The sequence below is a fragment of the Oncorhynchus gorbuscha genome, linkage group LG14 (assembly GCF_021184085.1).
Source record: "Oncorhynchus gorbuscha isolate QuinsamMale2020 ecotype Even-year linkage group LG14, OgorEven_v1.0, whole genome shotgun sequence".
Classification (NCBI taxonomy): domain Eukaryota; kingdom Metazoa; phylum Chordata; class Actinopteri; order Salmoniformes; family Salmonidae; genus Oncorhynchus; species Oncorhynchus gorbuscha.
The window spans coordinates 23,367,343-23,382,464 of record NC_060186.1 but is presented as its reverse complement, the minus strand read 5'-3'; positions in this window follow the sequence as shown (position 1 = coordinate 23,382,464).

The following is a 15,122-nucleotide window of genomic DNA, read 5'->3' as shown; positions in this document are numbered from 1 at the left end:
TACAGCCCGACAGGATGCTCTCGATTGTGCATCTTTAGAAGTTTGTGAGTGCTTTTGGTGACAAGCCGAATTTCTTCAGCCTCCTGAGGTTGAAGAGGCGCTGCTGCGCCTTCTTCACGATGCTGTCTGTGTGGGTGGACCAATTCAGTTTGTCTGTGATGTGTACGCCGAGGAACTTAAAACTTACTACCCTCTCCACTACTGTTCCATCAATGTGGATAGGGGGGTGTTCCCTCTGCTGTTTCCTGAAGTCCACAATCATTTCCTTAGTTTTGTTGACGTTGATGGTGAGGTTATTTTCCTGACACCACACTCCGAGGGCCCTCACCTCCTGCCTGTAGGCTGTCTCGTCGTTGTTGGTAATCAAGCCTACCACTGTTGTGTAGTCCGCAAACTTGATGATTGAGTTGGAGGCGTGCGTGGCCACGCAGTCGTGGGTGAACAGGGAGTACAGGAGAGGGCTCAGAACGCACCCTTGCGGGGCCCCAGTGTTGAGGATCTGCGGGGTGGAAATGTTGTTGCCTACCCTCACCACCTGGGGGCGGCCCGTCAGGAAGTCCAGTACCCAGTTGCACAGGGCGGGTTCGAGTCCCAGGGTCTCGAGCTTGATGACGAGCTTGGAAGGCACTATGGTGTTAAATGCCAAGCTGTAGTCGATGAACAGCATTCTCAAATAGGTATTCCTTTTGTCCAGATGGGTTAGGTCAGTGTGCAGTGTGGTTGAGATTGCATCGTCTGTGGACCTATTTGGGCGGTAAGCAAATTGGAGTGGGTCTAGGGTGTCAGGTAGGGTGTGATATGGTCCTTGACTAGTCTCTCAAAGCACTTCATGATGACGGAAGTGAGTGCTACGGGGCGGTAGTCTTTTAGCTCAGTTACCTTAGCTTTCATGGGAACAGGAACAATGGTGGCCCTCTTGAAGCATGTGGGAACAACAGACTGGGATAGGGATTGATTGAATATGTCCGTAAACACACCAGCCAGCTGGTCTGCGCATGCTCTGAGGGCGCGGCTGGGGATGCCGTCTGGGCCTGCAGCCTTGCGAGGGTTGACACGTTTAAATGTTTTCCTCACGTCGGCTGCAGTGAAGGAGAGTCCGCATGTTTTAGTTGCGGGCCGTGTCAGTGGCACTGTATTGTCCTCAAAGTGGGCAAAAAAAGTTATTTAGTCTGCCTGGGAGCAAGACATCCTGGTCCGTGACTGGGCTGGTTTTCTTTTTGTAATCCGTGATTGACTGTAGACCCTGCCACATACCTGTTGTGTATGTCTATTGTCTATTAATAGTCTATTAATAGTGTTCTCGCTATTTTTCTACAAGTAACATGGTCAATTACCCCGTTTTGAAATCAATATTTATATTATTCTTCAAATGACTAGAGTTACATGGAAACTTGACTGAGCCTGTCCTCCCCTTCCCCATCATTAGAAAAATAAATATTCAAAGACCGTAGTGTAGGATAAGTGCATCCCATACTACATTCTGCGGGCTAATGATATCTCACCATAACCTAATAATCACACATAATTACACTCCAGGGCTCTACAGGGAAAAACACAGGAAATATAATCAGCAGAAATGACCTACATTGACTTAGTGTGGGGGGACACAGTCAGAGCAGAGCCACAGCTGGCCTCCTGCTGCTCCGGCGCTGCTGGTCTATCCACACACACTACATATCCGTTGTCTCTGGTTCATTCCGAGATTCTTTTTAGGAAACTAGAATGTTCCGCTACCCTGACGCGAAGCGCCGTTATTGGTGAATAGAACACTTTAGGATAATTAGCCCAGTGAGAGGGCAGTGGGGCATGAAAGAGCCGAGTTATATATTTAAAAGCATGAGCCATGGAAAGGCATTAGGCTTCGAAAAATGCACCGCTCGCCGTTCTTTGATAGTACAGCTCAATATCATGAATTCTACCCCAATTATGAATCCAGCCATGTGTGGGAAGTAACACTAAATATAAATATGCTAGATAAAGATGTACGCTTATGGTCATATTGAGGGTAAAAAAAGCATAGTTGTCCTATACATTATTCTTAACAAGGTTAAAAGGATTCTAACAGCAATATACACTGTAAAGATGTAAACAAAATCAATTAAACATAACAATAACACGACACACCATGATGTCGTTACCGTGCAATTACACTGGTAATAGTCGCGTTATCGTGTAAAGGGCAGAGTAACTCCACTGCATAATTAGTCAAACAATTACTCTGTCATTTTGAGAACATTATCACCACGCGAGCCATTGCTAAAGCATTCCTCTGGTCTCTGCAGTCCTATTAATGTGAAGATGCTGAAGCTAAAGGGTCAACCGTGCTGAGAGCATTCAGGCGGTGGGAGGGAGTACACACACGGTCAGACTCTCTGCTGCAGCCCTAGCTGTCCATTTACCATCTCCGCCTTCTGACCAGTAAACATTGTAAAGAGCATTGCCACACATGGAAAGCCCCCAGCTCTCCACCCCATCTCTGTTAGGGCTGTTAGAGGGCCCAAATTATATGCCTTTAAGTGTAATTATTCTCAGCGATGAGGGCTCGTGCAAGAGAGGAGGTAGAAACTCAAAGTGCTCTGTTGCCCCTGTCCTCGGCTGTGATGATTAGCATAATTACATTTCAAACGATTGGGGATGTTGTGGCGAGGGACACACCTTCGTACTGTTATATCATCATAGTGCAGGGAACAGAGAGAGAGAGAGGGAGAGAGAGAGAGAGAGAGAGAGAGAGAGAGAGAGAGAGAGAGAGAGAGAGAGAGAGAGAGAGAGAGAGAGAGAGGAAATAAAGTTGGAAGGAGGTGTTCAGAGATGACAGAGATGACAGGTTCTTTCGTAGGGGAGGCTTGTGAAGGTAAGGAAGTGTAAGAGAGAGAGAGGTTGATATTGTCAAGGCAGATATTGTGGCCTGTGTGATATTGAAAGTGATGAGGGCAAAGGGCCCTTTTGTAATCTTAAGTAATGGAGGGAGGCTGATGAAATCATTTTGGGAAGAGCATGTATCCAACTAAGTTTTCTACAAATTCCATGTGTGCATCCATGGTACTGTATCTGTCTACCCAGCTACACAGCAAATTGGCCAGTGTTACCTAGTGTTGATTTTTTTGTGTATTATTTCTAGTGTTAATTCAGGTGTTAAATAAACTCTTTAAGTGTTAAATTAACACTCAGTGGTGTAAAGTAACCCCCGTGTTGGTGTTAATAACCAGTATTGAGTGTGAGAGTGTGATTGCTTGAAGTTGCCAGGGTCAAAGTAGTACAGAAAGTGTCGTATACTGAAGCAGTGAAGAGAGTGGTAGAGGAAGATGGATACAGGGTAGTGATGGGTCGTTCGCAAACGACTCGGCTCTAAGAGCCGGCTCTTGTAGGTGAACGTTGGGAGCCGGCAAGCTTATCAGAAGAGCCAAATCTATTTATGAAAAAATAAATAAATTAAGGTATGAATAATCAAAAGATTTAAATGAATAGAATTAACTAATTCAAAAAAAAATAAAAAAAATAAACAATAATAATATAGGCCTAAATGCTCAAGACCACACACATTCGTTCTGACTGTCTGCTCAGACTAACAGCCTCACCTGTTGTTCCTGTCAATCAGACACACAGTGTCAACCAATGAACCAAAGATGCGTGTGGTAGGGCCGAGCCAACTCACTCAGTCACACACTTAGCAGCCAAGGAGAGAGAGGAAGGACAGCTGTGAAAACAACAGCTGGAAAAGGAGTCGGAAGAACAGTAGTGTTTGGATGCATTTTAATAATGTAGACAATGTTAGAGCACAGTGTAGAATTTGCCAAAACAAAATCTCATATAAAGCCAGTTCTACGCACAACCGACACCAGCATATGCGAACTGTGCATCCAACTGTGAAGCTAGCTGTAGCGGAGCTTCGAGAAACTAGCGGGCCTGCTAGTGATAGTGGTGGAGCCAGCACCGCCACACGTGGAGATGTATCCACTCAGTCAAATTGACCTACTCCGCGACCCACAGCAAGGCAGTCATCTATAGACCAGTTTATGCCAACGTCTATGTCTGTAGCAAAACAAGGCCAAATTGATATTGCGTTGGCTGAAATTATTGCCACCAATTTCCAGCCATTTTCGATCTTGGAGGGCAGAGGTTTTAGAAATTATAGCAATAGTCTCAATCCAATGTACGCAATTCCAAGCAGGAAAACCCTTTCAAAATCACTTATTCCACAACTGTACAAGAGCACACAGACTTCCGTGTGGGAAAACAACATCTCCACCCAGCTGATCCTCAACACTGGGGTCCCACAAGGGTGCGTTCTCAGCCCTCTCCTGTACTCCCTGTTCACCCACGACTGCAAGGCCATGCACGCCTTCAACTAAATCATCAAGTTTGCAGACGACACTACAGTGGTAGGCTTGATTACCAACAACGACTAGACAGCCTACAGGGAGGAGGTGAGGGCCCTCCGAGTGTGGTGTCAGGAGAACAACCTCACACTCAACGCCAGCAAAACAAAAGAGATGATGGTGGACTTTAGGAAACAGCAGAGGGAGCACCCCCCCCCACCCCTTATCCACATCAACGGGACAGTAGTGGAGAAGGTGTAAAGTTTGTGCCTGTTTTGAGAATGTAGTATCCAAAGTAATGAGTCCAATACAACAGGAAGTAGAGGGATCAGATGGAGCAGAAGCACCAGCAGTAGTGCCACAAACGTCTGCTGATCTGCAGATCCTCTGAGCTGGTGGAAGATCAAAGCATCTTGTCTACCCATGGCTTACTAAAGTCATGACAGGGAGACTTTGCATAGTGGCCACATCTGTTCCCTCTGAGAGGATCTTCTCGAAAACGGGACAAATTAATTACAGAGAGAAGAAACCGCATCAGCCCCTCGAAAGTGAGGCAGCTTGCATTTCTGAATGAAAATCTCTCATAAAAGCAAAATACGGTCAGCATTGCTGTGTGCTGTTGGTTATAACATGGCAATAAGGAAGAGAGAGAAAAGAGGGACCAGTTTAATGTTTTAAGTGGGATGCTGCAGTTCTGCACATTGTTATCTATTTTTCTTTGATATGGTGCAATATTATATTATGTTGTTCAGATTGTATTAATTTGGAATTGTTACATTTATATGCACTTTGTTTATACACAATAAAAAGGTATACTTTAAATGCACATGTGTAATTGCATCGTTGTTTTTTACATTTATTTCCATTTGTGGGATGCTGCAGTTTTGCAAATTGTTATTTATTTTTCTTTGATATGGTGCATTATTCTATGATGTTGTTCAGATTATATTAGTTTTCAATGGTTAGATTTATATGCACTTTGTTTATATACATTAAAAAGTTATACTTTAAATGCAAATGTTTAATATAATTATTTTTCATAACAAACCAATGCATTTTTAATTACATTGTGGTTAAGGTAGAGTATGATTTCATTGAATAATTTAATTGTGATGATTTAAACACCAATCATAGTCAAACTATCGCAAACTGTTTGACTTGAAAAAATACAAAACACTTTTTTAAAGAGCCGTTTGGGAGCCAAAAGAGTCAGCTCTTTTTGGTGAGCTGGGCCGAACGAGCCGGCTCACTGAAAAGACCCAGAATGCACATCACTAGTACAGGGTGAGGGATCCTGAGAGGATTCCTGTGAGTAGGACAATAGAGAGGGGTGGGGAAGAATATGTGTTACAGGTTGGTGGATTTCTTAGCATTCATAGCCATGGTTGTCAACTGTACTGGAGAAATGGAACGCAAGTCGCAGAAAATAGAGGGTTGGGGTGGCAGCTGCAGAGAAGTGTTTGGGATTGCGAGGTTTTACTGCAGACGATTTGCAGGGGGTGTTGAGTGGTCGTGTTCTGTATCCCCTGACCATTGGCCTGGAGTAGGATTAGATAGGTTAAATATTGGAATGAGTGGCGTTTCTTTAGTTGTTGTGAGGGCTAATAGTTGGAAGCGTAATTTATTTTTAGACACCAATTTTGTGTTAACGGAAGCTCATGTTGGTAGGCTGTGCCTAACCTCACACTCCAGTACAGTAGGTGGCGGTGCATGCACCTACAGATTGGACACGATCTGCCAAGCCAATCCCAAAGAAGAAGAAGAAGAAGAAGAGGTGTTATTGCATGACACTAAAAGTGTCAATTCCCTAACAATGTCAAAGTGTAACAGCATCTGCACTAAACACAGTGTTAATTCAATACTGAAAAGTGTGGACCCGTGTAGAAACCGGCTCAGTATTATCAGTGTTGTATACTGTCAGTGTTGATTCAACACTGGAGATTTTGCTGTGTATGTATGTCTCTGTCAATCAATGTATCTGTATATCAACTATATATGTGCCCTCCTTCCCAACCACCTACCTGCCCCACCAACTAACATCCATAAATATCATGGTTGCCCTTCACTTTAATACCTATGTTGTAAGGCCTACATAACCCATAAGAGTCAATGCACCGTTGTTCTGCTCTTGGCAGAATAACATATAGATATGTCAAGGAATGTGCTTCTATATATCTGGTAACCTATCTCTCTTTCACTCTTTCTTCATTTGTTTCTGTTTTCCGTGTGCCTGTCTCCACCTGTCGGGGCTAGAGACACAATGTCCTCTTTATGTTGTGGAGATGTTGTCGGGAGATATGGGATGTGGGGATGTTTCCCCTCTCCGTGTCATTTTGATGAATGGGAACAGAGGCGTGTCTGTGGGTAGGGCAAGTTGTTGCCTGGGAAGCAAGCAAGCCACCAGTCACCTTCCAGTCTCCAGAGTCAAGGTGTCCATAAACATGCACATAAAATCACATTCTTTCAGCAGGTGCTACCACGTCCTTGGGAGGGAAAAACAGAGAGTCAAATTGGCCTGTGTTAGAATGATGTTATAGACCAATCCCTGAGGACGGACTGTTTTGACTTTTCTGTCTAAAGTCCGAGCTGGAGCTGAAAGATCCCCTGTCAGAGCGTGATTGGAGAAACAGAGGAGAGGGACGCAATCTGGACCCTGCAAGACAGCTGCTGCAATCTAATTGTCTCTGCATACAAACAGGACAGAGGATCGGAAATGTGTCCACTGGCAAAATAGTGAAATTACATATTTTAAACATGTCGTCTGCCTTGTAAATACATTGGACATTTTCAATTCAGTTCCAAGAGACACAAGACAGAAAAACATGCAACTAACACATGCAGTATGACCGTTTGTAGCGACAAGTTCAGCTAGCTGGCTAGATTCTCATCCGGATGGACGCCTTGCCACCTTCTTGCCCAAAACATAGTTCACGATTGATCTTCATCAAAACTCCCACATCCTTACTCATCTTGTGGAGCTTTCAGCAGCTTCGTTCCACGGGAGAAGCTAGCTAGCTCCTCTGCACTGTTTTGATGCTCAGGCTCAACTCATAAACAACATATGGTCCACACAATCACGGTGACACTGGAGGCGGGTGTTAACCTTGAGGCTTCAGGAGCAGATGTTGGAGAAAAGAACAGGAAGCATGATTTACTGACGTCAACATTTGCTTAAAATTTGGTCACCAGCGTCGCATGCTATTTCAGTATTGAGCCGAAAGAAACTGCAGGAATCCTCAAATATGTGATTTTTTAAAAATCATTGGAGATGTACAGTTGCTTTTACTCCAGCTCTTTACACCATAACAACTTATTTGAATCTGAGCAGTGTTCGTGTTAGTCACTCACGTAAGAAGGCCTTGTACATTGTAGTGGGCATTGCCAACATTTTATAGTCGGCAGTGTGAAAGGCGGTAAGAATGAGTCATATTTCTCACTGTCTTAAAGCTGTATGTTCATTCAGGTGCACAGTGAATGCTCAGAGGAAGACGGACAAAAGCGGTGAAACCCAAATAAAACCTTTGTGTTTAAGCGCTCGGTTGATCATGTGCATATCGTTTTGTAATACATGCACATGAACAACTTTGCTTCGGAATTTAGTTCAATAACTTTTTTGTTGTTGAGCCCCATCATTACTTTGAACGCTACAGTAAAACAAATGGAGATATCATTTCAAATATGAAGCGGTGGGACATGTTCGATGAACACACATAGAGCTTTCTCTTTTGCACATATTATGGGTGATATAGAAGCCTGTTAGTATGGGTTAGTATGGGTGATATAGAAGCCTGTTAGTATGGGTTAGTATGGGTGATATAGAAGCCTGTTAGTATGGGTTAGTATGGGTGATATAGAAGCCTGTTAGTATGGGTTAGTATGGGTGATATAGAAGCCTGTTAGTATGGGTTAGTATGGGTGATATAGAAGCCTGTTAGTATGTGTTAGTATGGGTGATATAGAAGCCTGTTAGTATGGGTTAGTATGGGTGATATAGAAGCCTGTTAGTATGCGTTAGTATGGGTGATATAGAAGCCTGTTAGTATGTGTTAGTATGGGTGATATAGAAGCCTGTTAGTATGTGTTAGTATGGGTGATATAGAAGCCTGTTAGTATGGGTTAGTATGGGTGATATAGAAGCCTGTTAGTATGCGTTAGTATGGGTGATATAGAAGCCTGTTAGTATGTGTTAGTATGGGTGATATAGAAGCCTGTTAGTATGGGTTAGTATGGGTGATATAGAAGCCTGTTAGAAGAAAACAAATGTCTTAATTACTACTAAACCTTGCATAAAATAATGTATAATGCCACTGAGTCCATAACATGAATATTTTAATGCCTTTGGATTAACTCAAAATCTGTCCATCTAACTTTAATGTCTCAGAGTAGTCAAATTAAATGTATATAACCAGCAACCTTTTGGCTTTTAGTCCTTTAGCTTTCAGCCAAAACACTCAAATTCATAAATATGTATGCTCTGTTATTCTTCAAGAGTTTGCAAACAATCTTAACTGAGGTCTCTTTTTTATCGTGATGATTTAACTCTCCAAAAGCTCTCTAACTTCTAAAACACTTTTGGAGACTTTTAATGGCAAGAGGATGATCGGTGAGATTATGATTTTTAAAATGATTAGGAGATTCAGTGATGAAGTGGACATCTGAAGGGCTTATCATAATGTTATCATGGTAAACAGGAAATGCACATTTTGAGAGAAAAGCAGTTTGTTTGACCCCTTTGTCAGAGACTAAATATGCCAACACATCAAAGCAAGCCTTTGCAAGAGCATGATAAAGGACACGACCTTGTGGTATCCATTTCACATAGTGGAACCCATTGCCAGCAGCATAAGCTAAGCAGGGTTTGTTCTGGTCGGTCCCTGGATGGGAGACCCGATAGTGCTGAAAGTGGTGTTGTGGAGGGCCAGTAGGAGGTACTCTTTCATCTGGTCTAAAAAAAATATATCCTTATGCCCCAGGGCAGTGGTTGGGGACATTGCCCTATGCTGTCTTTCGGCTGGGACGTTTGACGGGTATCCTGACTCTCTGGGGTCAATAAAGATCTTGTGGCACTTATTGTAGGGGTGTTAACCCTGGTGTGCTGGCTGAACTCCCAATCTGACCATCATGGCCAGCTAATCATCCCCAGCTTCCAAATTGGCTCATTTATCTCCACTCCTGTCACACCTTGGTCATAGTGTTTTGTGTTTTTGTTATATATTTGGTCAGGCCAGGGTGTGACATGGGTTTATTGTTGTATTTCGTATTGGGGTTTTGTAGTTATTGGTAATGCGGCTGAGTAGGGGTGTTGTATGGGCTTGGCTGCCTGAGGCGGTTCTCAATCAGAGTCAGGTGATTCTCGTTGTCTCTGTTTGGGAACCGTATTTAGGTAGCCTTGGTTTCACTGTGTATTTCGTGGGTGATTGTTCCTGTCTCTGTGTAGTTTCACCAGATAGGCTGTAATTAGGTTTCACGTTCCGTTTGTTGTTTTGTATTTTGAAATAGTTATTTCATGTATCGCGACCCTTCATTAAAGATCATGAGTAACCACCACGCTGCATTTCGGTCCGACTCTCTTTTGACAAGCGAAGAACGACGTTACAACTCCCCTGTAAATATTCCAAAGGTTGTTGCTGTAAATTAGAATATGTTCTCAGTCAACTTAACTGGTTAAATATAAAGCAGTGAATATTGGGTCCCACTTGAAACAAATTATATCAGGCCTTCATAGATACCTGGGAAATCATTTACAGTGTGTCAGCATATCATCTTGTTAAGGGTGAGATGTTGATGGAGAACCCAATTGGAATCAATCAAAATAGATTGTATCAACATGATGGTCTGCCTGTAATACCTTAGGATGTGGTGAGTTCATGCAAAAGCTGAGACATCTTCAAAAGCCTTTTCCTATTTCATGATCAAAGTCACCTCTCGAGAGCAACATACTCGTGTAACTGCACACTACAGTGTACTCAAATGGGACTGGCCATGAATGACGAAGAAGACTCACTGTCTGCCATCTCTACGCTCAAACTATAGTATGATGGATAGTGTTCCCTTTGACCCCCCCCCCCCTCCCCCGCCGCCCCCCAGCCATGAGATGCCAAATTGCAACAGTAGTACAGCAGCCGTACTGCTGATGTGTTGGAGAGATAACATCCTCCGTCTTGCACTGTCTAGATGCCAGACTGTTTGGCCTGGAGGCAATGTATTAAATGGTATATTGATAATTGAAATCTGTTTGGTCCTTTTTGCTGACAGTGCCCTTTTAGGCAGATGGCCTCAATTACTCATGTGTCAACCCGGAAGGAGAGAGAGATGGAACACACAAGGGAACTTCGGATGGTCTGAGAGACCAAAACAATGAGTGTGCTTGTGTGTCGCTGTATGTGAGAAAGAAAGCCAATTACGGCGGTGCACTCATAGGATGTGCGAAGAATAATGTCACATGGACTCTTGTCAATCATGGGGAGAGCAAGAACCCAACATTAGCCTTATCTGTAGGAGTTTCTCAGCACACGCATAAAAAAAATCTCATTAGCCTAGGCATCCGATAGTACGCGCTAGATCTGCGGCATCGGCTAGGATTGATGTGCATTCCTAGTAGTATGCTTGTGTCCTCCGTGGCCCGGCTCGTACATAAAACATCCTCGATCGCAATGGCATCATTTCCCTCCTTAACTACCTTTAAAGGGGAGAAGGGGGGGGGCTGTAAAAAATGTTTTAAAATGTCTGTACTGTCTTAATAAAACAACTTTCCACCACTATTTTGGGATTTCTGACCATTTAGGATGTTGCACACTGCATTCAGCCAAGGGTGTGCAATGTCCTAAATTGTTTGAAAAACCCCAAAATGGTGGTGGAAAAATGTGTCTTACTCAGACAATACTGTTTACTTCCATTTTTCTTTTGCCTTTTCGCTGTTGAAGCTAGTTAAGGAGGGAAATGATGCCATTGCAGCCTGAATCGAGGATGGTTTATGTACAAGCCGGTCCACGGGGGACGCAAGTGTAATCTGGAGAATGCACTTCAATCCGAGACGATAGTGCGAACTAGATCTGCACTATCGGCTGCCAGGGCTAATTACTGTAGATTGATGCCAATGTCCAGCCAATGGCTCATACTGTCTTTTTGATTGCAAGCTGCACCCCACTGGGCACACAAAGTTTAGTTTGGATTTACATTTGGTTTTTGTCAAATGTGAATTGAATGTGAAACGTCAGCATGTCATTGGATTTTGATTCAACGTCATCACATAGCTTTAAAAAAAAAAAAAAATCAGTCAAAACAACTTTGATTCAACCAGTTGTTTGGGGCTCATCTGTATGGACTCAATAGAACACCAGATGTTTTGTATGGTTTCTCTCCCAGGACCTTTCAAGTGGAGTACCTAACTCGTGGTCACTATTGAAAAGCAACATCCTCGGACAAACATTCCCTGAGAATAGAAACGTCTTACTCAGGTCTTTGATTGAGACACCAAACACTGGCAATCAGGCTGTGCAACTGATCAATTAAATCACGACATATAAATCACTACGTACAAAAGGTACAGGTGTATGTTCCTGTATGTACACGTCCTTCATGTGACAGTATATAGTGCATTCGGAAAGTATTCAGACCCCTTGACTTTTTCCACATTTTCTTTATAGCCTTAATATAACATTTATAGCCTTAATATAAAATGTATAAAATAATGTTTTCCCTCATCAATCTACACACAATAACCTATTATGACAATGCAAGGAAATCATGTTTTTAGAAAAGTCTGAGGTCCTCAGGGCTCTGGAGCAGGTTTTCATAAAGAATTTCTCTGTACTTTTCTATTTTCATCTTTGCCCTGATTCTGTCGAGTCGCCCAGTCCCTGCCGCTCAAAAACATCCCCACAGCATGATGCCGCCACCACCATGCTTAACCGCAAGGATGGGGCGAGGTTGCCTCCAGACATGACGCTTGGCATTCAGGCCAAAGAGTTAAATCTTCATCAGACCAGAGAATATTGCTTCTCATGGTCTGAGAGTCTTTAGGTGCCTTTTGGCAAACCCCAAGCGGGCTGTCATGTGCCTTTTACTGAGGAGTGGCTTACATCTGGCCACTCTACCATAAAGGCCTGATTGGTGGAGTGCTGCAGAGATGGTTTTCCTTCTGGAAGGACCAAGGCCCTTCTCCCCCGATTGCTCAGTTTGGCTGAGCAGCCAGCTCTTGGAAGAGTCTTGGTGGTTCCAAACATCATCCATTTAAGAATGATAAAGGCCACTGTGTACTTGGGGACCTTCACTGCTGCAGAAAAGATTTGGTACCTGTTTTCTCTTTGTCATTATGGGACATTGTGTGTAGATTGCTGAATAGAAAATATACATTTTAGAATAAAGTTGTAATGTAACAAAATGTGTCTGAAACTCCCTGGATGTGACCCCCCCCTCTGCTTCTTCTCTGCTTCTTCTCTGAACTGCCTCTATTCTAGTCTTCCTCCATTCAACTCTTCTTCCTGGTGCTGACTGCTCAAGCCAATGAACTACCCCGCCTGCCATGATCATCCATCTATTGACAAGCTTGAGACTACAATGAAAATGACTCCCAACAATGTGATTAACATATGCTTTTAAGGCACTAATACACTGCTGTAAGTGTCTTTGAAGCTACAATACCACCAAGCTTCAACTTTCACATCAAATTCCTATACACAAGAACAGATGAACAGGAATGGCATGTACTCTCATATCTCAAAAACCAAGCATCCCAGTGTTTTTGAAGAAAACAACCCAACTAAGTGAACCAACCCAGCAGTTGGATGAACCAAACAACCCAGCGTTTCTTTTGACTGTACCATCACGGCACTGGAAAAACAACAGACTGTTGCAGCCACCCAATGTCATCAAATCTGGCCCCGAAGGACGAGCATCACACGTCAATAGATTTTGTTTCCCTAAACGTCATATATCTTATATATCACTCCAGCGACTGAGGGACATTTCATATCGGGGTTTGAATCAAACACTCCGGGAATAGATTGAATGGGAGGTAGAGGAACAAACACACAGTCACATGAAGTTGACAGATGAGAGTTGTGAAAAACATGCAGAACAAAGGGATGAACTCCATTATGGAAGTAGGAAAGGGGTTGTATGAGGATGCCCTACGTGCAAAATCTTAAAAGGTTGTCTGTAGCGGCAGTGTTTGCGGTCGTCATTTCTATCTGCCTTCAAGGAAGCCATGGCGATAAGAAGATATTTGCACTCACGTGGCAATGGTAAACTTGATCAACTTGATCGTCAAAAGGGCAGGCGAACATCAATAACGTGTTTCAGCAGAGGAACACTAACAAAATGCAGGAGATAATTACAACCAATTGCTAAAGTGTTTCTGTTTGGTCCCAGTTTTGTTTTGTGACACACTGTTTGTAGATGTCTGTCTAGGTGTCTTTGTATATGTCGTGCAAATGTTACTCCTTCTTCTTGCACTTCATAATTGCCATGCACACAGGGGAAACATAGGCTTTGTTTGCTGTTGTGCTGCCTGCGAGCAGATCAATTCCTCTCCCATTCTAACCCCTTTGATAATTGCTGAGAGTAGATGGCGTGTTTACAGTTACGGTTTTGCCAGCTCCGAAAGTGAAAGAGAGAGAGAGAGAGAGACGTTTTGTACCGCTATGGGAAAGAAAGTAAAAGGGCTGGAAGGAAAAAAAGGAAGCTTATTGAAAATGCAAGGCCAGATATGATCGGAGGAAAATCAATAGCTTTAAAAATGAGAGATGGAGCACAGAGAAAGCCCTTCAAAGTGTCTGATTCAATAAAAGTTGCTGTTGGGATAATTAGCTGTTGTGAGTGTGAGGTGCAGAATGAATGGATCCCCCCATTCAAAAGGCGGAGCTTATGGAGTCAAAGAAATCTGTGAAGGCATATTTAAATCCCCTTAAGATGTGTACGATGTGTAGATGGCCAGATGCGATACTCAGGTAGATGGCAAAATAATCACTCGTGACTTGAGCATTTCCTTGACAGATTAGACATCTGGAGCCTTTCAATTGGTGGCCAAGTTTGACACCGACCAACTTCCCAATGCTTTTAAAGGCCTGACTTCACCAACTGCCAGTGCAAAAATGGTCCAGTAAGGGAAATATTATTATCCTTTATATCTTCGGGGAGGCCAAAATCCAAATGGCTCCTCTACCCTTGAGATATCATGGCGGCTGGTTGTTTATGGGGAGTGTCACCCGCAAAGTGACAGAGTGAGGGATCCACAAGCATAGCAATGCACTGTGCACTTCTGCAGAGAGGCTAAAGAGGGGCAATTTCTGGAATGATGGGTGCCGGAGATGATGCCCAATATGCTTCAACTCCTCTAAATTTACGGCCTTTGCGGCACCCTGTAAACAGCTGGGGAAGAAAACGGGACCCTCTGCAATTTCTTCCCGTTCTGTCTCTCTTTTATTTTTTTCTCTCGCTATGTCCTTGAGAGAAGAGATTTTTATATTTCTCCAGAGATACCGTATATTTAACTATAGTGCAGGCATTGTTTGGTTGCCAATATTGCAATTTGTACCCGTTCATCTATCAACCGATGACAGAGCCTGAATAGAGAGCTCGGCCCAGGGTTATGAGCATTCATATTTGGGCTAATAGTATGAGACGTGTGATGATGGCAGTAGCACCACTGAGTAGGGATGTGCTTGTGGCTAGTTGGTACTGGATAAACCTTAAGAGGCGGCAGCGTATGACAGAGCGTTGGACAAGTAACCAGAAGGTTGCAAGTTCAAACCCCCGAGCTGACAAGGTACAAATCTGTCGTTCTGCCCCTGAAACCCACTGTTC